This window comes from Triturus cristatus, chromosome 3_1 (assembly GCF_964204655.1).
Source record: "Triturus cristatus chromosome 3_1, aTriCri1.1, whole genome shotgun sequence".
NCBI lineage: Eukaryota > Metazoa > Chordata > Amphibia > Caudata > Salamandridae > Triturus > Triturus cristatus.
Window position 1 is genome coordinate 1,035,709,767 of NC_140583.1, and position 25,385 is coordinate 1,035,735,151.

General features: G+C 44.7%; 2 protein-coding genes across 4 annotated transcripts in view; one reads left to right on the forward strand and one right to left on the reverse strand.

Moving 5' to 3' along the window:
• The window catches only part of RAB3GAP1 (RAB3 GTPase activating protein catalytic subunit 1), a 673,051-nt gene extending 658,713 nt beyond the window's left edge, over nt 1–14,338 (reverse strand). The window contains exon 1 of one of the 2 annotated variants that reach the window (XM_085645769.1): nt 14,144–14,338. The gene's annotated coding sequence lies outside the window, so the exon portion shown is untranslated. The remainder of the gene's footprint in view (nt 1–14,143) is intronic. The other variant, XM_085645771.1, reaches the window with a different exon arrangement.
• The window catches only part of MAP3K19 (mitogen-activated protein kinase kinase kinase 19), a 253,970-nt gene that overhangs the window by 19,124 nt on the left and 209,461 nt on the right, over nt 1–25,385 (forward strand). The gene's annotated exons all lie outside the window — the stretch shown is intronic.

A 25,385-nucleotide genomic window follows, 5' to 3' on the forward strand; every position in this document is an offset into this window, starting at 1 on the left:
CTCTAAACATTCAGAGATTATTTTTCAAAAATGAAGGTCAATTGTACAGCCAGTATTCCAGGGGTTATACTTCCTCATGCATTTCTTGGTTAGTAGCTTTAAATTTGGCACATGGGTTTCTGGGTTTCCCAGACCTGCCAAACTTAAGAACATTCACTGTGTAAGGGGGTTTTGGGGGGTAAAGAGATGGTTTTAGCCTTGGAGGGGGCGGGGTCTTGTGCCCAGAACTACCCAGGAGGTACCTCTTCTGCGCCCTCCCCCACCAAAACCCCTTCTAAAAACACAAGCCTGCTGACGCTGGTGCCTAAGTCCTGGAGTATTTTCACACCCACATTGGACGTTGGCTTTTAAAAGTCTCCAAAAAACGTAAGAGCTGGAAATCCACACTTTGCAGTGGTTTCCTGCTAATTTTTCCTGCCATTGTGTGACATCGGCTCCTCACCTGGTGACCACATGAATGGAGCCAATATTGTGTGACACGTGGTGACACTGTGTGAGTTGGCAGGTCTGTTTTCCATCAGTCATCAACCTCCATTTGTTAGGCTTACAAGTACGATAAACATTGCTTCCAGTGAGTCAGCAGATCGTGCTACTTTACCAGTCCAGTAGTCCTACACATGCCATTGCATTGTGTTTGGCTAGATTTATGGGGCTTATCTCAGTGGCGTAAAGAAACACTGCAAAGTACATGTAGGCCCCCCCACGCTCCGTACCCAGTCAGGAGGTCTCAGGCCTTGCTTGTGGAGGGTGCCCCAGGAGCTCGGGAGCCCCTCACCCCTGTCTGCGGGCGCTGCAAGGGCGGGGAACATCCTTAACATCGCGGTTAGTACACCGCGATGCAGTTACATCGCAATCGTTACAACAAACGCGATGTAACCACGCTATACCATTACAACGCAAGTCTTTACATCGACTTGCGCTAGATGGCGTGCTAACATTACAAATAGTGTAGTTTACTATCCCAACACCTTCCCTACTGTTAAGTGGACTGGAGTTGGAATAGTAAATTACACTTAACTAATGTTAGCACGCCATCTAGTGCAAGTCAATGTAAAGACTTGCGTTGTAATGGCATGGCGTGGTAACATCGCAGTCGTTGTAACGACCGCGATGTAACGGTACGCGTTGTACTCACTCGCGTTGTAACATCATACATCCTGCATGGGCTATTATTAGGCCACTGGCTTATCTGGATATAATATGAGACAGTGAAATGAGGAGACTGACTGTGTTATTCAGTTATTGGTATTGCCCAACCCTAGGGCGCTTGTCAAGTTTGGCATTACAAGAAATGCTAGCGCCTGTCACCACTGTAGTAATTGTACAGAAACAGTGACATGTTAAATTTCACTGTCCTAAATTTGTTTTGTTACAACAAAAATACATTGAACCCTTAACCAATATTACTGATAGATGATGACATAGTCAGTTTAACATTGTTTGTTATTTCAAATGATTTCATGCTGATTTTACTAATAATATTTTTTTTAAATGTTAACTCTGTGTGTTAATTACCATATTCAGATGATTAGAGGAATAACAAGTATTGAAATAAAATGGAAGGTAAAATCCATGCATAAACAACCTTCAAAAAAAGGAGCTAGATAGTTGTCAATATCTTTAGGCCAGATTTTGAGGAGAAAGGTAGGACCAGGGTTGTCAGGGTCTCAGGGACAAACACAAATACATCAGAGACTGGAACATCAGAGACAGCCAGCTCTTTGTAAAAGGCTGAAAAGGAGAATATAACCCTCTGAGGGTCCCATCATGTTGATGGGCAAAGGCCGTGTTATTGGGTAAAAGTTGCCCCATGGGCTTAGCACACTCACTGCTGGAAGGATGGTAGGCCTTCGAAAAATCATAAAAAGGTTACAAGACCCGCAGGTCTAGTAATCTAAATAATCTACTCAACCAGACTGCAATATACTTGGACATAAATTGGTCTCAAACTGTGTGATCCTAGGCACATATTTAATTTTACGTAGCCGCCTTTTTCGTCACTATCACATATGAGAGCACCTTCAAATATGCCAGTTCAGCATTTTTCCTGCACAAAACCCCCTCTTTTTTGATGTAATGATGTAATAGACTAAACATTTGCTCCATTGCTCCATGTATAATAAGAATCAAGCCCACATTTAGGGTACAAATGACCCCTGACTTGCCTCTTAGTTCACTAATAACATTGTCACCAGTGCGGGGGAAGGAATATTTCTCAGTGCATGTCTAAAAACTCAATCCAATAATATATCACTAAAGCATGATGTGGTATTGGTGTGGCCAAAATGGTGGCCACATCGGACGTGCTCTAGCGAGTTCCGGCCTGGGCCTGCACATTATCCTGCTTAATCTCAAGGGACCCCCAGAATTGTGTGGGGACACCCCTTGCAGCAACACCACCAGGCAGAGGTGCCTGAAACACAATCCTCTGCAGCTGCTGCTTGTGAGAGTAAGACCACTGATAGGGGATGAGATGAAGTCCCCGACTGCTCTACTCCAACGAGCCTGGGCCGCGATGCGGAGCTACGGTGACTGGTGGCTGATCATGGAAAGACCCAAGAGAGGCAGGGCCGCAGTGAGGCTTGCGGCACCCCAGGATGCCACCAGCCTCCTACCCAGGCCTTTGCTACGACTGGCTGCAGCCCGTTCGCAAGAAGGCCCCAATCGCGAGGGGCCTAAGTGGTTAAATCCTGCGGGAAGGCGGCGGCAGGAGGAACCTGCTAGAAGTTCCAAGTGACCTAATGCCTAGAACTACAGGAAGCCCTACAGTCCACTGCAGAATTACAGCGCAGACTCGGGGCTAAATTGAATTGTCTGATTCTGGTGCCAGTGCTTGACGTCACTGCTGCTGGCCCTGTGATGCCTCGTTGTGCCCGAGGACGGCACCCAAGTGGAGTGGGGGTTAATTGACATGGACCATCTGGACAGAAACCCCCATCCTATGCTGAGCCATCACTGAAACTCTTGGGCCCTGCCATAGGGAAGGCAATGTCGGAGGACTGTGACTGGTATGCCCCTAACTGGAGTATACTTGACCCCTGACCATGAGGATGCAACCCTGGGGATGCTAATGGTTGCTGGGAGCATTTTGCATTGTTATCCACTGGCACTCCTTAGCTGTATACCTCTCGCCCCAGTTGCTACTGGACCCCTAGCCACACATCCCAGGGCTGCAGCAGACCTAACAACACCGTCCTAATGTTATACGGAGGATCTAGGTGACCAGCTATCTATAATGCCAAGATGCTGCCGAGCGTGTTGGTTGTTGGGCCTGAGGGAGGAACCGAAGTCCCTGGCGAAATCCTTTGGAGCATGTGCCCGTCATCACAACCCAATAGGGACATAATGGTAAAGCTCAGATCTACCAAGAGCCTGGCTCGGACTCCGGTGGTGACACAAGTCTGCCAAACCCCTCCAACCACACCCTAGGTGCACTGAGCCATCTGGAGGTCACCCTACGCTATCATTCCGCCCAGTTTGGAAAGGTATTGCATACATTTCCAGACACTTAAACCACACTGGAAACCAAAATTGATGCTGTCTCCCTAGATGTTAACCAGCTCTGAGCGGATCACCAGCAGCTGACAGAACAGGTGGACAATGCTGAGTCCTCACTGACCTCCATGCAGTTCTATGCTACTTGACCTCCAAACTCAACTGAAGGACATGAAGGCGGAGGTAACCTCCCTCCACCGACGGGCGGGACACATGGAGGGCAGCGCAAGACTCAGCAATGTTTGTTTACCGGGCTTCCCTAAAAGATCTGAAGACCCGAAAATGGAACTCTTTCTTGAGAACTGGGTGATGGCTTCATTGCTGGAAGGCAAAGTTCTGAAATTCCTCTCCGTGGAGCAGGCACACAGCATACCGGGAAGACGCCACCTCCGGGAGCTAGCACGAGACTAGTAATTGCTCGACTCCTTAATTATAGGGACAGAGACCTGATATTACAGCTGTTCAGGGTGAAGGGCTCTTGGCGCTATGAGGGTGGCACTATCACTGCCTACCCGGACTTCACTGTGAAGGCACAATGACTTCGTAACTCCTATGCTGAAGTCAAACAATGCCTCAGACAGATGAAACTAAATATGCTCTACTCCATCCTGCAAAGCTTAAAGTAATTGATGGCGAAACCTCCCTTTTTTTCTCTTCCCCTGAATATGTATGGACCTGGCTCCATGCTAAAGGCTTGGTGGACACCCCCGTCGACAACCAGGCAGCTAGTAAGTGGCTGACACCATGGTGCAGGAGGCAGAGGGTGGTTGGAAATCGCCCCTCCCAAGAGCAGGTGGCCAGGGAATAGGGACAAGCGGTGGCACTGCACCATGGCAAGAACCTTTTTGAGACCCTGCAGCTGTACCAAACCTTGACCACTGCCTCAGACATCATTGAGTCTGGGGCCTCGACAGAGGAGACCCTGAAGGGCCCAGAACTGACATCACGACTGGCGGATGATCTGCTATGAGACATTGGTAGTGTCCGTCGCCATGTGCCTTATGCTGTAACTTGCTAATTGAGGCATGCTGGGCTCAGTTGAGGACTCTTATGAGTGAGTTCCGGATGCCCTGATATCCATAGCCGGTCCGCCTGCTTGAGAGCTTCAACTTGCCGTTTACCATGCCCTGCTGGGTCTCCGAACAGGACATGGTTACTTTCTATATTAACTTCTTACGTTACTGGTTCTTGGTTGTGTATGTTTGGCTGGGGTCACGAGGTCCTTGTGACCAGGGAAGGGAAGGGTTGGATATGTTCTTTTGTTTTTCTGTTATGTACGTGTAGTCTCATGCACATATTGAGTTATGGCTCAGATTGGTATGGGTCATTTAGCTGCAGCTGGGATGCACAAAACACACACACACACTGGGGCCATAAAGGGATGGCCTGGTGGGCTTCTGTGCATTATCACCTATTGTTATAACCTATGGGCACACCTATACACAACCCTGTCCCATATTATAACCTGATGACATGGAACGTGTGGGGCATGGGCACCCCACAAAATGGTACCCAGTGCATGTTTACTTTAAAACCCGCAGCACACACTTTGCTTTTTTGCAAGTGGACAGGTGTAGGGCCCCACAACAACAGCGTATGTGTGGGGAATATTGATCTGGATTGCTCTGGGGGTCCCATTTGTCACAGCTCAATGAAGAGGATCGTTATGTAATTGTCGAGGGACATTTAGATGGGACACCACTCACACGAATGGCCATTTATCCCCCACCACTAACCAGATGGCGTTCTTCGATACTCTCACACCAGCGCTCTTCTGGGACCCTCATACTCCCGCCATATGGGGCGGTGACTTACATTGTGTCCCGAAGTAGATCGGGATCGCTCTGTCCCACCACTTAATGGCACCCCATGCATTCAAGCATCACAACACTTTCGAGACTGGATGACTCATAGACAAGTGGCTGATATGTGGTGCCTGGGTCACCCATTTCACAATTAATATTCGTTTTACTCCCCTGTTTATGGCATTCACACCAGGTTAGACCTTTTTCTGTGCAGTGAAACGCTGGTCATGCAGATCGCCAGAACAGAATATCTGGCACATGCCCTGTCTGATCATTGCCCACTGCTACTGACACTACGCAAGGGCCGAAGACCACTCCCAAGTATACTGACTTGGAGGCGTCAGACTGAAGCACTATTGGATCTCCCTTCAGGTAAGTCCTGTTGATGCGTATCGTTCAATACTTTGATTACAATAGGGACAGTACCCCCTTCCGAGTGTTGGAGTGGGACGCTCACAAAGTGGTCATGCAGGGGCATTGTATGGCCATGGCATAGGGAGTCTGCTGAGTCCTGAATGAGGAGTTGCTAACCCTTGAACAGGAGATGCGACTGCTTGTGACTGAAGGGACTAGACAGCCTGCCGAGGTTGAACGGCTTCAACCTTTGTGAAAGGTGCATAGAGAGTCAGAGACGCGATGGGGAGGCATGACTACAAACATCGACTCGCTCTCCTCCATGCTGAGTGAGACTGTTTGGGCAGGTTCTTGGCATGGCTAGTAAAGGAGGACCAGCAGCGCCCACCGATAGGAGCCATTTGGCTCGGTAATGGTACGATGGTTAATACACAGGCTGCCATCAACAATGCCTTTCAGGAGCATTATCGGACCCTAGATGCAGATGCAGCTGAGGGGAAGTCATTCATTAAGATACTGTACTGAGTTGGGGAGATTTACGGAGGAGCAACATGGTAGTTAAGTGTGTAAGAGACAAAGATTAACTGTGACTGCAATTATTTGTTACTGGGATTCTTGGGGTAAGTCATCAGTGGGTGTGAGGGGCTCCCTGTAAGTTTTCAGGTGGCTTTCTTTAGTTTTCTACATAGGTCCTATTACCTCTCTCCCTCTCTCTATAGATAGATAGATAGATAGATAGATAGATAGATAGATAGATAGATAGATAGATAGATAGATAGATAGATAGATAGATAGATAGATAGATAGATAGATAGATAGATAGATAGATAGATAGATAGATAGATAGATAGATAGATAGATAGATATATCTGGAAGTAATCCCGATAATGTCAAACTTCCTAAGAGGTAGGCATGGACTCCGAATGATGCGGGCCGAAAACAATAGGGATCGCAAAACAAAAAATTCCCATCCGTTTTCTATAGATTACTTTAGACAAGGCTACAGCGAAGACTGGTAAAGGAATTATACTAAATTTGGCAGTAAACTAGATCTTCATCCGCAGATTGTGCTTTTTGTGATTTGGTGTAAATCCGTTAAGTAAGTTTTGGGAAATTAAGTGACAAAAATGATTATATAACTGGACAGACCCTTGCAGTTTGTCAGCGGTACAGAAATTGTAGTAGTCCCTATAGGCTTCATCCAGTTTTTTTGTGATGGGTACAAAGTAAAGCGGCGGTTAACGAGAGGTGACGTTGTCAGTGATAGCAAGAGCATTGGTGCAAGAGGGCCGTGTATTCCTTAGGCAGAAGGAAAGTTAGACTTTGTTGAAGTTTTTTTAACCATATTTTTATCATATTAGAATACACCATAGGAGATGATTGACAGAATACAATTTTGTTTTGTCATAGTTTGGGAATGGAGGTAAAGAACATTTCAGTTTTCAGTTTGTATCAGTGTTTGCCTGTAAGACGGTACATATACAAACTACATATGAATCTCAACCTAAATTATAACACAATGAATGATCATATTTGTCAATGTTTTTGTATCGAAGACTCATCGATTAGGATGTATAATTTCACAAGAGGCACTTAAGAGTAGTAGGGGGTTCCAGTTCCTAGTGCATGTTGACTAATAGTACCAAACCACACACCTTTCATTTTTAAAACTTGAGCAGGACAGCAGTAGAAGGATCTGAAACCTGGTTGTATATTATTTTTTGCCCTACATTATTGCATTCAGGGAGGTTTATCATGATTTTTCTAAGCTAGTTTTGGGTTTTCTTAAAGTTAAGGAACTGCCCAGGGTGTGCTTCATATTACCTCTTGATGAAGACCACTTCAGAGATAACAACTCAAACATTCAGGAGTGCCTCATAGAGAGAATGTTTCATGCATTTAAGGAAGTTATCAGAGTGCACAGGCGCCCCCCGCGCCTAGGGGAGGGGCGCCGTTAGTAGCGCCACAGGACTGAGCTCCCAAGGTGGGCTTAGTGATAAGGGGGGCTGACCAGTGACGTAGGGTTGGGATGGTCTCTAACAGAATCGAAAGTGAATCCCAAGCCCGGGGGTATTTAAGGAGGTGTCTGAGGGGGCCCGTCCTCTTTGTCTCCCTGGACACCTGAAGCCGCAGGAGCGTCGGCAACCACCCACCCACCCGGCAATATAAATAAAGCGGAGCACTGTCAGTTAACAGCAAAGGAGATGGCACAGCAATAGAGCTTCAGTGACTAGAGGGACCCCAGGAGGGGGTAGGATTGCGGTGCAATAGATTTGGCGGGGTGGACGGACTGGCCCGCCGGTGGCCCTCGGCTCCACTGCCATAACCTGCCACCTATGGACTGAGGTGATTCTTGGGGAGGTTGCCTGTGTGCAGGTACCCCGGAGGGCTGGCGCTTTGCGGTGCTCTGGATTTCAAGTTGATTTTCAAGTTATGTATCTGTTTGCTGGGGCACGTTGGGGCCTGCCGGCGCAATGTGACGACCAGCTGGACGTTTATCTGTTGCTGTAGTGAGTTGGGGCCTGCCGGCGCAACGTGTGCAGCTGAGTGTTATCTGTTGGCTGTAGCGCATTGGGGCCTGCCGGCGCAATGAGCACAGCTGGGCGTTCAAGTGTATGGTCTACTTGACGCAATGCAGAATGATAATGCCAATGTTAATTTCTTACTGCCCAACATGTGAGTGCTGATAAGACGATGTGATGTCATGTATAATCTGATGTGTGTATGTATATATATATATCCAAGTAGGATATCTATACTCTTCTAGTGTATTATGGTGAAATTACCTGATTTGGAGTGAATAAATTCTACGCCTTGGACAATATACCCTGACCATGTGAATTCTTGAACATATCTGGGCATGGCAGGGGTTGGGCGGGGTTTGATGTTTGGAGGGGGTGGAGAGAGAATGTCACGTTGTGCGCGTACTATAAGTCATATAGAAGAGGGCATTGCAAGCACCTTAGCCCTCCCCCCTCCCCCAAGCAACAGAGCTGCACAAATAATGGGTGACAAAAGCTACAACTGCTCAAAGTAAAGAGAACTCAACACTTAACCAAAGTAGCTGACCAAGAAATGTATTCTCAGTGTGATCACTGAGAGCACTAGGCACGAGAGCATGTAGCACCCACTGTAGAAAAGGAGGAAAAAGAGTACAATTGGACACTTTGTTAAAGGGTGCAAGTCTGATAGTGGCTTCCATTTTGTTGATTATTTATTCTTTGTTACTTATTTAACCATTTAATTGTACACGAGTGATGCTTCTGCTGTGTATAACTGGTTGATTAGGCTAAGTCTGACGTCTGATTAACTAGATACTCCATACCACATTTTTCATACACTAATATAGGAATGTAATACTTCACTCTCCTACGTCACTTGTATAAGAGTTTCATCTAACACTATTACATGAATTGCTGTTACTTCAACATCTGTATTTCTGGAGCTCTCATGCTACCTTTTTGATAACCCTTCTTAAACTGCATTTCTTTATGTATACATCCCAGTGTGCATTTTGTTAAATCACAAATGTTTTATCCATGACCACCTGGAATGTAAATTGCGTAAACAATGTAATTAAAGGAAAACAGCCCTATCTGCCATGAAGAGTGAGAGAAAGGACGTTGCTCTACTACAAGAAGATAAGTTGCAGCCCTACTTAGACCCGCATTACGAGTGTTGTCCCCTGCAGGGATACCTCTTCGGACTGCCCGGAATGGCTGTGTGTTATTGAACCCCAAAGGACCAGGCCTGATAAATCTGGACCTGATTTTACTGGGTGTGGACCACAACTTGTTAAACCATGGTTTGAGAGGGGCAGGGGCTGAAGGCAGAGACACAGCCTGTCCACTCTCTCCAGCACCATGGGGGAGGAAACAATCTCCCCAGCTGAGACCACAGTCTGGCATGAACGCACGCCACTGCCACCCACTGCCCCAGTCCGCATTGTCCCATTGCTACCATTTACCGCCCACTCAAGGCAGGTGGTAAATAGCAGTGGTAAACTCACTGGAAGTGAAGCATACAGTACATGCACAAAAAAAACTGGTAATTCCAGGTCAAGCACATTATTCCTGTTCTGGGGAACTACCAAATGATCCCTCTTAACTCATTGGAAGATACTGGTGGGAATCATTAATTCTGGCGATGCTGTCTCCCCAGACAACTAACTTGGGAACTTGTAATGGTGGTTGTTTTGGTTGTGATGGTGATGGCGATGGAGTGATACTGATGGTGATAATAATGGTGATGGGATGATGTTAATTGTAATGGTGGTGTGGGAGGAGGTGGTGAGTGTTGGGCGGCAGAGAGATTGGGAGGAGAGATTTGTGTATTTTTGGGAGCAGACGAAAGTGAGGCTTGAACTTGTGTTCTGGAAAACAGTTTAAAAAAGATTACTGCAGTAAATAAATGAAGACTTTGTTTTCTATATACAAAACAAACATGTATTAAATAAAGAATTGAATCTGTCTAGATTGAGTGCATTTTTCAGTTGGAAAATTGTCCTTAATGTGTTTCAATGCAGTACCTGTTTAGGGGGGTATAATTTTACACCAAGCAGCCAAAAGCATGATGTGACAAGAGAACTACTCCCCTGGTGCAGCCAAAGCATATTCTATGTATGTTTTAAATAATACATTGTGTGTAGTCAAGCCATGCCTAACAAGCATTGGCAAAGCTAATAGGTCTTGCCTTTTTAATGCAAGTGTTAAGTTATTGGCTTTGTCAATAATTGCTGAAAACTAAATTAACAAATTAATTTTTAAATACTGGGGGAAAACCAAATACATATTTTACGGTTACTTAAAAGTGAACACTGATTTCAATTTTTTCAAACATTATAAATTGCCAAGATTTATTTTTCACATATCGCGCTCTGAACAGAAGGTAAAAAGTCTGTTGCATGTGATCCAGCCTACAGATTATGCAGAATTCTATTTGCAGCTGTCCAAGGAAATGTCAGAATTTAATGGAAAATCTTGCCATTTACTTTGCCACATGACTACGAACTGTAATAAATGCCCAAAACATTTGGTTTTCTGCGGCATCCTAGGTAGCAAATTTATCTAGGAGAAGTGACATCACTACAATCACTCTAAGTACACCTTCTGCCTCAATCAATCGGGATTTATAAAGCGCGGCTAATCACCCGATAGGACATCTAGGCGCTTGCCGGCCTCAGAGGCCTGAGGCAGGCTGAGTGAGTGTAGTAGCCTGCCACTCTCCCAGTTCCATCAATATTGCCTTTGTGTACCAAGGACTGGACGTTTATACAACACGTGGAAGGCAGGAAATACAAGAATAATAATAAGAAATCTGCTATTTAGTTTAGTCGCGGTAAAATATACCTTTTTTCAGAGCTTTTGTTGACAAGCTGGGGGGGGGGGGTGGGTAGTAATAGGCAAACTGGAGAGCGTGATGTGAGGGTGAGCAGCATATGGTCAGTGAGCAAGGAAACCTATGCACTCTCATGGAGTGCTCAACTGAGAAGCAAAGAGTAGTTCCCTGAATGAGCAGTGGGAGGATACAAGTTATCCAATCAAAAGTATGGTAAAGAAGGGATGCACTAGGGGAGGGATATTGATAAGAAGGGAAAGAAAATCCATCAAATTAGACGCAAGACAATTAGACAGATAAGAAAGTCAACAAACGGTAAGTAATGTTCTAATCCAAGTTAACTTTAAGTAGTGATACTGTACACAGCAGATCTTCAACAACAGACAGCTAAAAGCTGTCAATGTGTGATACTTAAAAACAAATTGATGAGATAGGTGAGTGGTTTTTGATTGAGTACCTGGATGTGATGCTTCAACCTGTGAGGATGAGGTCAGTCAGTTATTAGGAGAAAGAGGACTCACTTCACCCCTCAGGGAGAGTGTCCTGTGGTGATTGCAGGCTGTGGGACTTCCATTTGATGACCCCTAGACATTTGCAGCCTCAAGGGGAGGGGTGAGTTTTTCAATATTATACACTATTATGTTCAACTACTGGGTCATCGAGTGGGGCTTCTTTTGTAAACAGGTGGACAGTGATATACACATTTTTTCTGGTGTATGCTGACCAAAGGAGAGCAGGACCACACCTCACAGATGGCGAGACACAGGGCAGACTACTAGTTTTTGTGAATCTGGATGAATGTCTTGATACTAAGAATACCAGTTGGTACATAGCACTACAAAACTAGAGGTCAGAGAAGGATAACACACTACAAACCCATACAGCAGCCAGAAATGCTCTATACAAATGCTGGCAACTTTTTCCTGGACATCACCAGGAGATAATCAATCAGATGTCAGTGTGTCAGTTTAGCCAATCAGAAATAACACAACCAACTTCAGATGTATGTCCAGCCACAGAAATGGTTGTCAAAATCAAAAAAGAAGGCAAAAGGTATGTAGCCACTTTCCTGAACCAGTAATTGTAACTGTATTTATATTGCGCTTACTGCGCTTGAGCGATTAGAGGTGACAACTGTTCTGCCTCTCTCGCTGGCTCCTAGAGCTCTTGAGGATGCTCCCTTCAGATCTCCATAACCTGAGGTTAACTAGAAGCTTGGGGCCAAGGAGGTATTGAATGTTTACCATTTATTTCTATATTGCTTTTGGAAGTTTTATTCAGTAATACACGCCACTCACCGATACTTCAGAGTGCTATACATACCATATGCAAGGTCCATGATTGAGAAGCAGCAGGATTCCAAATATCTACAGAGCATGATCCCTATCAGATAGCCCTCACTGGCTACCATCAGTTTTCTGGTTTAGTCAAAGGATATTTTTCTAAAGTATTTTTATTGAGATTTCTGTAGGCGATACAACCAGCGTGTGAATACACCAGAAAAAAACATAGGCACATGTGAGAGAATGAAATATTCAAATTTCAGCAGTACGGTCCATAGCTATGTATCGGTATTGACCAGACAGCTAAATCAAACAGCATTGTGATACTTTATCTGCCATTCACTTATGGGTGATGTATGAACAGAGGTTATGCCTCTCTACTTCCCATGTCAATGCCATAATTCCTTATCTAGAAACCCCACAATTAGGGCACTTCCTTGGACATCCTCTAGTCTTATATGTGACTATTTCAGCTCCCATATAGAGATCCATCGCATTTTCCCATTCTTGCACTGGGGGGGGGGGGGGGGGGGGGGGGGTTGACAGCACCCCAGTATCCGGCCAAGTCACGCTTAGCCATAAAAGGCCCAGATTACTAAATAGGAGTTTGGCTCTAGGGATATCTAACTAAGTGGGGATACCCAGTAGGATGCACTTGGGGTCGGTCGGTTTCGTTTCTCCTAACACCCTGGTAAGTTTTTCGATTATACTATTCCAGTATTGACTGATATTAGGGCATTCCCAAACTGTGTGTATGAACTATTCCCTCTCCGCCCCCACAGCGGAGGCAGCTGGAGGAGCCAGCCCTGCCAAATCTATGTAGTCGGGCTCTGTCATGATAGATCCTGTGAAGAATTTTAAATTGAATCAGTCAATGTCTGGATTCAATTGCAACTTCCCTGGGATGCATTAAGGCTGCCTCCCAATCTAGATCATCAAGTTCTTCCACTTCGTTTTCCCAGTGAATCCTCAGTTTGTCAAGAGTCGGGACTATTGTTAATGATTGTTTTGTATGTCCAAGACACTACCTTCTCTGCAATTTCCCCCATAAGCAGTCGCCCTTCCACTGGTGCGTACTGTGTTAGATTTACTGTATCCAGTCCCTCAGCTGTCCAGGAGTGACAACGCTAGAGGTATTTATAATGTTGTTTTTTGTGAAGTTGATATTCTCTTTGAATGGAGCTGAAGGGGATAGATTCGCCCGTTTCTATAATATATCCCAGGTTTGGAGATCCCGAGGGTGTCCCAACTCTTAAAGCCCCTCAATTTCTCAATCTCTTCTAGACCTGTTCCCTACCACAAGGGAATTTCGCAGGTGAGCCACACATTCCACCTTACGTGTGAGTTTGGAATTGGGTTCACTCTAATGCATACGTCCGGTGATTTCCCAGTAAGTGACCCCAGTCATTTACTATTATCAGAAGCGCTCCCCAGTAGTATGCCTTCATATCCGGAAGAGATATACCCCTGTCATATTGATTCCTTTGCAATGTGCTCAGTGCTGCTCTCGGGTGTCCCCCATTCCAAATTAGAGTCCAGACTTCGCGGTCAATCTTGGCAAAGATATCTTCTGAGATTTTATAATAGGTGTTTTGAAGCACATATAAGAGTTTTGGTAGTGTTATCATTTTGTACATTGCAGCCCTGCCCATCTATGTCAACAACAGCTTTCTCCTTCTTTCAACGTCTTCAGGAAAATCAGCCAGAGTCCCCCCAAATGCTACGTTTTTTATACTGACTTTTTTTACTTGTGGTTATATGGAGTCCCAGATAACTGAACCCTTCTCTATCTATACATAGCTGTCCCCGGATGTCACATAGGTCAAGACGTCGTCCTGCTGAATATAGGCTAGATTTATCTCTCCTTACCGCGCACTCCGCCTTTACTCAGGAGTTGTTGTCTGCACCGGCTGGGAGAACGGGCAGCACATTCACCCTCCAGTCCTCCGGGGTCCGGGGTCCGGGTGCGCAGCCCTATGGCCATCCGGCAGCCGTTCTTAGCCGGCCGAGTCTACCCTGACCTCACAGGCAGCCACGAACCTTGGGCGACACAGCGTCTCCCAGTACGTCTCACTGTCTTCGTGCAACTTATTGGAATTGGCAAGTCTGCCCCTCCTATCTCCTGGAGGGGCATTCCAGAGGCACTCCCATGCCTCCGGGTCAGGAGCAGGGAACATTCTCACCGGAACGCCACAACAAGGGACCAACAGGTATTACATTCCTTGGTGTGCGGAGGATGGGCCACGCCCGGGCCGCCCCCTCTCCCACAGCTCCACCATGTTGTGTGCTCTCTCTGGGCCCGTTCCGTAGGCAGCCGGTTATGGTCGGAACCAGCAGGAGGGGTCTTCGGTTTCACCTACGATTGCTCAGATTCTTGTTTCAGCACACCAGCTAAATCTTTTTAGCAATGGATGGCAGGATTAAAGGAGGATTTCAGGTGGATTGAAAAACGGGATGGCGGAGCCGACGTAGAGAGGTGCTAGTGGGCCATATTGTTGGCCACACCCCAGTAAAGTTCAATTCAGCCCGGGGGATGGCGTGGGGGAGGGGAGGTCAGCTAAGAGGATTTTATATTTTTTAGCCATGAACTCCCATTGTTCTATCTTTCCAGTTTTGTCTCTTGAAGTTTGTTGAGTGACCTGATGCCATGTAGCAGACTTGAGATTCTTGTTTGGGCTGTAGTAAGGGACAAGATTTGGAATGTACCATTGGCATTACTTCAAATATGTTTAATCTACAGAAAAAGAACTTTAAACGTGATTCTATCTTCTGCTGGAAGCAGTGAGATATTTTCAATTCAGGCTTTACCAGCTCACGCTTTAGGAGAATTAGGCTCAATCTAGCTGCGTTATTCTGCAGGTTGCAATTATGGGCAATGTTTTGAAAGTCCGGTATATATCGTATTAAAGTAATCCAGCTTGCCAATATTAGAAATCTCATCCGTGCCACTAAGTGGGTTTCCATGGTGTGAGGGAAAGACCTTTTGGAGTAACGATGGACACAGCTTTACTCCCTTGAGCAGTGTTGATTTGGGTGGAAAAAAACACGCTGTCATCAAATAAAACTCCCTTGTTTTTAGGTCGAGGGACCATCCGGTCTGCCGAAGGCAGAACCGGAAGTCCGGAGATCTTATGTTTCTGAGAGTGGTTCTTAGCCCGCCACTCTTTTTGGCTCTCCTCCATTGGCTGGCTTCCTAAACGGAGGCCAGCCATTGGAGGAGAGAGCCGTCCCTCCAAATAGGCTCCGTCTTTTTCAGATTTGGAGGCGTGTTCCGTGCTCTTCTTTCCACTTTTTAGCCACGCCCTTTTTTAAGGCGTGTTTTTCTCTCCTCCAGCCAATGGCAAGAGGAGAGAAAAAGAAACAGGCCACCGAATCTGAAACCGCCGCTGCGTTTCTCCGAGGCATTTCTGCTTTGCCTCGGAGAAAGGCAGTGGTGTGCTTAGGCAGTGGTGTGCTTGTTAATGCTTGTTATTTTTTCAGAAGGGGTTTTGAGTCTGAACATTTTTTGGAGCTCTGCACAAAACAATGTAGAATCAGGTGCACACACTATTTGTACCCAGTTTTGCATATCACACTTATTACTGGGGGAAACAGCTCATAATATGGTACAAACGCCAACTGATAAAATGCTTTCATATTCTTAAGGCATTTCAGCACTGAGAATGTGGCCGTAGGCTTTTTAAAAATATATTTTTTTTTTACTTGAACAGTGCTTGTATCCCGCCCCTCTCCATGTATCTTCCTGTACAACGTTTGAAATGCTTTGAGATGTGCGACTAAGCTTTTTTCCCTTCACTGGATGTCCATCTTGCCTCAGCGGACGTGATGGGGCGTTTTCTGTTTTGCTGTGCACCCATGGGCCCCAGTCTTGAGTGGGTCCCTGTGAACGCCGCTACTCACCCGTCCCCTTCTTATGACTGTCGGTCAGTACCCTCAAGGCCGCCTTTATTTAGAGTGCAGGGTCGCCCGTACTAGCGGAGCCCCTGTCGACACCGGAAACGGTATTCTGCGATGTGGTGATGCTCGCGGACCTCTTCCGGGTCACCGGGTGCCCAATATCAACGCCCGGAGTACATGCCGAAAGCAAACAAACGTAGCCCTTCGTATGCCTTTCTTTTAAAAACCGTTTAAGACTTGAAAAACCAGAGCGAAAGAGCTTGCTTAGCAGAGGGGATTGATTTATCGACACAAAGCAGAAAGTCCTGCGCTATCTTCTGATCCTGCCTGCGGGCCAGATTAGATTTTACTTCGATATTTCAGGTGCGCCTTTAATGAAGCCGGCGCAGACATACCTGCTGGCTACGTGGAGCAATTGCCTCCGTCTTCTGGATGACATTGTGAAATTACCCGCGGAAGGAATGCATTGTGTGCTGACACAGCAGCTCCCTTTGTTAAGCGCCCCCCGCCAACCCCCAACAAATCACTTCGGTGCCTTTTCAGTAAATCGTCTGCAGTTTTAATTTCCTCTGAGACTGTCGGTGACTCACGCCTGCTACTTTAAACCCCTACTGTTTGTAGGAAGCCAAAATGCTGGAGGCAGCCGAGGCTGGAACCTGTAGTTCAACTGGGAAGACTTTAGCAGCCTGTTGGTGTTGCTGCTTCTTTGTGTTCCTAATCCTGTTAGGGGTTTCTCGTTGGGTGGTAAGAGGCTAATGCAGATAACGTCCAAGAACCCCCGGATGCGTAAATTTGGCTGTTATAAAGCGACCCAAGCTACTTCATATCAAACAAATGTATTTTCACAAACCGTACTGGTGCAAGATGAGCGCTGAATAGAGGAGGCCGAGGTAAACACACAACAAAAAAGTACAAACAACGCTCGTTTGCCAAGCGACACAATTTGAAGGAAGCAAAGCTTTGCAAGAAAAGACAATGAGACCATTAATTATATATACAGAGACCAGCAGTCAGCAGACGTCATCAGTGTGTGTGTGTGTGTAGCTTTTTTTGGGAGGTGGCTCTGTGTGGGTGGCTCTATTTGTGTGTGGGTTGCTCTATGTGAATAGCTCTGTGTAGGTGGCTCTGTGTGAGTGGGTGGCTTTGTGTGTGTGGCTGTGTGGGTGCAAATGCAATAGGTCTCACATTTGAGAGAGATTAAGCTATTGACATTGTAAATAACAATGCCGTTTCTCTAAATGTTTTAAAAATAAAAACATAAACAAAAATGTCATGAGCAATGCCAATAGCTCTAACTTTAACAATGCCGAGACCATTGCAACTTCACTCTCTCTCACTCACTACCTCAATCACTCTCTATCTCACTACCTCAATCTTTCTAGCTCACTAACTCACTTTCACTCTCTCTTTCACTACCTCTCTCTCTATCTCACTACATCACATCACTCTATGCTTATATATCACTACCTCACAACATCCCTCTCCCTCACTACCTCACTCTTTCACTACCTCACTCTCTCCATCTCACTACCTCACTCTCTATCTACCTCACTCTCTATCTCACTACCTCACTCTCTATCTACCTCACTCTCTCTCACTACCTCACTCTCTATTTCAATACCTCACTCTCTCTCTCACTACCTCACTCTCTCTCTGCTAATGCAATAGGTATCACATATGCAAAAAAAAGCTAATGCCAATAGAAATGACAATGCCATTTATTTAGGGATACAAAAATAATAAAAAAATAATGAGCAATACCAATAGCTCTACCTATAATATTGCCGAGACCATTGCATTGTAAATGCTTGTTTGTCTTTGTGGATGTGGGTGGTGGAATTCTCGGTTTCAGCAGCCATTCAAAGGGAATGAATTTCTGGCCTGTTCGGCCAAGTACAAAGATCTCAGGGGCATATCAGCAATGGCCGGCAAAAATTATCGCTAAGCGCGTTTAGCGCGAGGATAATTATCACCGGCTATCGCTGGATTATATCGCAGAGATAGCGTGCTATCAGCAACGCTTATCTCCAATGCGAAAAGTAATCCAGCGATAGTAGCAAAAAGTGCGATTATCGCAGGAAATCCAGCGATAATCACACATCGATAGTCGATATGTTAATGATAGGGCAGGGTGGATTCACCCACACAATCCACCTCACATAGGCTATCATTGCAAAGTCAGAAGGAAAGCAGGCGTAAGGAAAGGAGCGATAAGAGCGGTTAGCGCTACTTTTCTTATCGCTGTGCAGGTTAGTGTGCAGATTGATGATAGGAGAAATGTCTGTTAGCGACATTTCCCACGTTAATTTGGGGAGGAACGCCCACTTTGCATATCATTACTGATGCAAAGCTGGGCATTAAGGGAAAGGGCGCAGAGGCATGGGAACACGCGCTAGCGTGTCCTTGCTGATAGTGTGATAACATTATCGCCGCTTTTCGCCTGAAAACGGATGATAAAGCGGCGATAATTACATCACGGGCCTTGATATGCCCATCACTCTTTGCTCCACTCAAACAAAAGCAAATTCCATCTGAGGCTGACTGGCAGTTCAGTGCCACCGCCAAATCAGAAGAAGATGCGAAGGAAGATGCCGAGAAAGAAGCTGCCTCCCCCCCCCTGTTGTATTACTCAAAGCACCGCCATGAACTGTTCAGACAGTTCGATTTCAGCAGTGCTTTCTGGAACATTCCCTGCGAAGGGGAACGTGCCTGCCCCACACGAAGAATGCAGCAGAGGCTGCAACCAATAATTAATGGAGCTCGTGGTTGCAGGCGGGGCCCATTGTCATGTTTGGAGAACAGCACTTATTTTTCTTCGACAGATTTTAACCCATTGAAAGAGAGAGAACACAAGGGGAAGAGAAGGAGGAAGAGAAAGACGGAAAAATAGTAACAAAGAGAAAGCAGAGAAGACAAATAACCCCTAAGAATGAGATAAAGGGTCAGGGAGTGTCCGGTGGTGGATTAAAGGGATCTATGAGGTGGACTCAAGACGGTGCAGCCTTGGCATTCGGCATCAATAGCGCCAGACGTGGGCTTCTTATAAAACACTTAGGGCCCCGGCACTTATTCTTTTACAAAGTAAGCACTTTTACCAACTGTAGGGTAGCCGGACCTACCCTGGAAGAAGAGTGTAAGAAAAGGGGGAGATGCTAACACGAAATTGGATTCTAAATATTATTCATATTATTCAGATCAGAAAGAAAAGAAAGCGAAGTTGTTTTTTTCCTATTTTACGATGGCAGGTAAATCCATTGTGGCGCTGTCAATGTATCATTTTTACATTTTAAAAAGGGATCGCCGCCACTGTGAAGTAAATAGCGAGGCGAGGCTCCTGGCAACCATATCAGACGTTGTATGAATATAAGTACTCTTTAGCAATCCACACATAGGCAAAGGTAAAGATGTACACAATCTGACATCACCAAAATACAGTCAATTCAAGTCAAATACATGAAAGCCAATCTATTGAATGAGAGAAAATTACAAAAAAAACAGGTGAGGAGATTACCCTCATCACAAAACTTGCGACGTGCCGGCGAAATATACAAAATACCAGGAATGAAGTATTAATGTTTTAAGAACATGTTGGCCGAAAATGAAAAAGCAAAGTGGAATAATTTCAATGACTGAAAACGGTGACATCCTAAATACACATTGTAAATACAAAACTTATTTTTACTGCCAAAAATTTAATTTAGTACCGTTACAAATTGCAGTTTACAAATAGGATTAAATGAGTGCAGTCTCACTGCCACCGACTTCGTTTGCTTATTTGGACTAATATACCTCATGACAATGATTTCTAAGATGGAAGTCTTATGCTGGATACATGCTTTGCATGATTTGGTAAACAGGTTGTGATCTAGTAAACATAAATTTGATACATATTGGTCATCGAGAGATGCACTGCACATTCCGTATTGCAGTGCAGTCTATGTATGGTATAGCAAAGAGGCCACGGATGGAATGACTATCAGAAGGACAAAAGTTGGATTGGCATGGAGAATCCCCCACTCCCCTACTTATAACATCTCCTTTATCATCATATAAAGATCAATAAGTGCTCCCACATAGTTTGTAGGTTGCAGTACGCCCCGATCCGCAGTGAATCGGGATGAATCCGATGATGAAGCATGCCACCAAGGGTTAACCTTGAGTGTTTTACAAGAAAAACGTAGTTTTTTCTATTGTGGAGAGTTACTGAGTGTAACATTACTGGGTTCCTTGTTTGGCATAACAAGTCTGGGAATGTGGCAAAATCCATGGGTGGATGCGTGAGAACAACCATGCTCCACCCATGGAACGCCCCCCTTGGGGCCGAGTAACGGATGGCCTTGCATTAGTCCAGATTTACCAAGCACAGCATGGTGTGGCTCGGTAAATATGACTTCAGCGTTGCGTTGCCCTTGCGTTACCTTGCATGACGCAAGGGCACTGCAACACTTTGATAATTCTGGCCCCGAATATGCATTTGACTGTGAGCAAGAGAGCTGTAACTATGCTTCATTTATACTAGTTTCTGATTTCCCAAGGGGAAGACTAAAGGCTAGGGGACCACCCTGCAGGAATTAGCAGAGGGATTAAGAAGGGTGTAGTACCGTGAGGAAGAATTGCACTCAGGGATGCTATCTTATATGACTATTGTAATTATGTAGAATTTAGTACAACTATGCAATACAAATACTTTCTATGACAAGACAAGCGCTGGGCGGGACATTGGAATTATTTTGTTTATTGGTTGATTGTTGAGTGCTGAGCTTGAGTGATTCACACTACCTCCTGAAAAACCTGTGATTGCCCCCTCTCCCTATCCTGAGAGTGTAGGGTGGAATGGGTTGTACTTGTCCAGTTTGCAGAGCCACAGTAGGACTAGCATGGCTCCCCAAGACATCAGTCACACATGACCTCAAAAGCCATTGTTGAAGCCTTGTGGCCTCCAAATGTCATATGAAACCCATATTCACAAAAGAGTTACAGACCAACAAAGGAGAAAAAACAGGGCTACATCCTGACACCAGTGCGTTCCTTGTATTGATTATTCAAAACTGTATTGTTTGATTACCTAAAATCACTACAGGAAATACAGCCAGTGAAGCAATTGTAAGATATCACTCTTACTCATATGTTGATAGCAGGAATGAGGTGGCGTGGGCAGATTCCAATGACAATGCGAGGCAACTAACTGATCCCAATTTTCTATTATGTGGAGGATTCATCCCAAATTTCATAAACTCCGGGGCCCTACAAAACAACTTGCTGCAGCAGTGAATTACTGCAAGGAGAACAACCTGGAAATAAAGGTGCCTTGCTGCACTGCCCTGTGCCAAAATGCCATAAATGAGGCCCTTAGTTTTTGTGTGTCCTCTTTTCCAACCTACGGACCTTTTTTCCCTTCATTGAACTCTGCATCAATAAACAGCGTCCGGTTTGCAATTTGAAGGCTTGAGTTAAAGATGGAGTTGCAAAAGTTTAGGATGATAGATTTAGACTGCCTTTTGGTGAAAAACGCACATAGACAGTACATTTCCCAATACAGGAAAAAAGAAAAAGGTAGGGGATAATGAAAAGTGAATAGAGATAAGAAAAGAGGAAAACCTAGAAATATTCATCTGGAATATTCTTCAGCACTCTTGTTTAATGGGAGAGAAAGAAGAAAAACAATTGGACTTAGTGTTCATTTTGAGGGTCCTTTGAAGTGGGCAGAAACAGGGCAGTTTTTCGATGTTTATATCAACAATTTCTTCAACCACACTATTGAGGTTCATCATACTACAGAAGTGTTTTGGGTCTGTAAGTTTTTTTTAGGCCTTTTAAGGTCCTGGCTGTAGACAGTGTATGACTGTCTCAAAGTGAAATGTTATATATACTTTGTGGGCTTCAGACCGCCCATAGCCTTTCCATTTGCTGGCTCCATCCTCCCTCTGATATTCTTTTTCTCCCTTTGTCCATGGCATGCATGCCTCATGCCTCTTACTGTGTTTATCCCTCCCCGAGAGCATGGACCAATTACTACTATCCATCCACTGCTCCCATTTTAGAGAGTGTTTTAGGAATTACCTTTTGTGTTTGTTTTGAGCACTTAACACGAGTGCTCATGTTTTCAGTTGCTCCAAGGTCAGTTTCTGTAAATGGCCTGTAAATCTTGTTCTTATCTCGTAACATTTGCTCTGCCTTCAAAGTGAGAGTTTTTTTTGGTTAATGTCCCTGTGTTGGGTGCCCATCCCACAAACCCATCCCACTTCGCTGCTAGAGCCGCCCTCCTGACTCCCTCCCTTGAACCACTTTAGACATGGAAACTATGTCTTCATCCAGGCATGTTAAAAACAGCTTGAATATCCACAACCACACATAAATGAACATAAACAACGCAGACAGCGGGTGCAAATTAAAAGACTGTTTCCATTTATTGATATATGCAGAGGGATGGGCTAGGTTTAGTTGCTGCGTTAGATGTGATTTTTTTTCTGTACTAATGCCTGGAAACACAGGAAATTGACTAACAAAAAACCTTTACACGTGCTCCATCTTCATCTTCATGAGATGCCATTTCCGCTCTATGGTACTGTTGCTCTATTATTATGGCGGCCGCTGTTGCATCCCCGATAGAAACAGCACTAATCAACTGTAACCTAAAGTATTCAAGCATCAGTACACCATAAACCTAGAGAGCAGACTTTTACAGTATCTCACAAATGATGTGGCTGTCTCTTGAAAGCAACGTCTCTCCCAAATACTTAGAAACCAAAGTGTTGACACATGCACCGAAAATTAGGCAGACAAAAATCAATATTATCAGCTTTTGCAATATGATAATTCTATTTCAATTGAAATACATGCAATTTTGAAACCCAATACATTTCTTTCATGGAAGTTTCTGAAAAAAAAGAACCGAAAATCTCCAGTGTAGTGTAAAATATCCATCTCGTTCTGAATGCAGTTCAGGGCAGTGCCACATTCTGCTTTTCTCGTTCGGAGGGCGCTCCGAGCATTGAAGTCATTTCCATTCAAGATGGCCGCTACTCCATAGTCTCATGTGCCCACGTTTGTCAGGTAGCCTAGCCATGGTCAGAGCAGTGGCTGAAACTTGACATTTCCTGACACACGTTGTATACAGCACTGCCCCCAGTTGCCCACACTGTCGGATTAGCAGGATGAAGTTGAAGGTGCTGTGCCGAAACCCAAATGATTATATGTCCTTGTCCTAATTTGTGAAAGTGTTTGCATTGTGCATTTGTCTCAGAGGATGTTGTGCTTTACCACCATTGCCCACCTCCACTTTGCGAGGATTCACCCTGCAAGGCATGTACCTTAAATACAGTTCAGAGTCACTTATTTGGTTTGTTTGAGGAGCTGTCCTTATTGAGAGCAGTGCCCTTCCTTTGAGTGCACCTTTGTTTACCTTTCCTTAGCAGGTGTGGTATATATTGAACCCCCCCATACCTCCATTTGAATGCCTTGGATTTGGACATGCAGCCTTCACTGTTTTTTTTTGGAGGGGGGATTATTTTATACCGGGTCTGCCACGGTTTTGCCGTACACAAAAAATGCGTTGTGTATGTAAGTGCCATATTTTGCCATCCCTATGCTTGGTCAGCTCTGCAAGTTTACTTCTAATTAATCAGAAAGGTTATCCAAGGGAAACAACGTGGTTTGTGCTTACTCATTGCTTTACATACAATGTGTCAAATTAGTGTTAGCTTCATTACACATTTTTATGTTGTATGCTTCAACATGTTTTTGAGGCATCCATTTTTTTTTTATCTCAGTAGAATAGGGTGATGCAGGCAATTTCTACGTTTGCTTCAGAGGCCCCACCCAGGTCCTGACACAATTTGTATTGGCCATGTGTTGTCAAAAGCTCTTTGCAAATAGCAGTTCTAAAATATAAGCATAGATCTCAGCTACACAGTGAAATTCACAACGCCAATAGCTCTCGGATTGCCAAAACCTTTTGGCTTTGCCAATGCTTGTTTTCTACTGTGCCAGCTTTTGACCATTTACCAGGTATAGCTTGGTTCTAGTGACACAGTGGCAGTTTGGGCTCGACTGTTCCCATTGGAGCAGGTTCAAGACTGATTTGCATATGACTGCGTCCAAACTGAGGTGACGTGGTGCGCAAAATAACGATGGGATGCAGCCCAAGTAATTACGAGTGGCTGAGATTAATTCCATTTATCACTTTTTGGTATGCTTTAATGAGACAACTCAGGCTTATCTGTGGAATGTCCCACTTCGAGCAAATGGATCTTTTTCAAGGCTGCTATCTATGAAAAAATCAATGGATACTCACACAATGATTTGGCAATATCAAGATACCCTCAGACGGGACCACATTGGTATGACTTTCTATTTACTTTGTGTTGATGTTTAAACATTTAGTTATGAAGTCAACCATATGGGGCAAGTATTTACAACACTAATAATAAGAATGGTCTAAAAATCGTTGTGTTTCTGTCGTATATTCTTTATATGTAGAACTGATTATTAGAATGTTCTTTTTCTAGTGTGTCACTTGTCAGCTGTTTCCACCTGGTATAGTGGCACTTTATGGAAAACATAGTGTGATTTAAAAATTAAATTAACAAAAATGTCGAATAAAGTCTGCATGTTGTGCAAAATGAAGTAATAATTTATTGTTAGTGGGTTTGCTTTATATTTTGACTAGAAACAAATCATATAAGCGGGAAAAATAATTAAAGCGGGAAGAGAAGACACTTGCAAAATGCCCTGAGCCTCAATAGTTCGAGCTACAAATCTAAAATCAGTGTCTTTCATCAGTCGGAACTCCCTGTGTCCTTATATAATGAAAGATTAGTTTTCTTATTTACAAGCCCTTTGCTTTGCTGGTGCGTCACTTTTCTTGATGCACTGGTGGCCCAGAGTGCAGACTCATATCTGAGAGGCCACGCAAGGTGACTTTGCGTGGCTTTTCATGGCCTCATAGATATTGAGTAAGTCGCTGCATTGTCTTACTCCCTGTCAAAGAGGCGTTCCATCGGCGTTGCGGTGGGTGTTCCCACACAACACCCATGGATTTTGACGCATTCCAAGTTTTACAATGACTTGTAAACCTAGGAATGCGTCACAAGCCTACGCATCCCTAGGGGAGGCATAACGAGGATGAATAACTTTGTTTCTCCTCGTTATTTCCTCTTTCTATGTGTGCTGCATTGTGCAGCACACATAGAAGCAGGAAAACTTCTCCATCGGT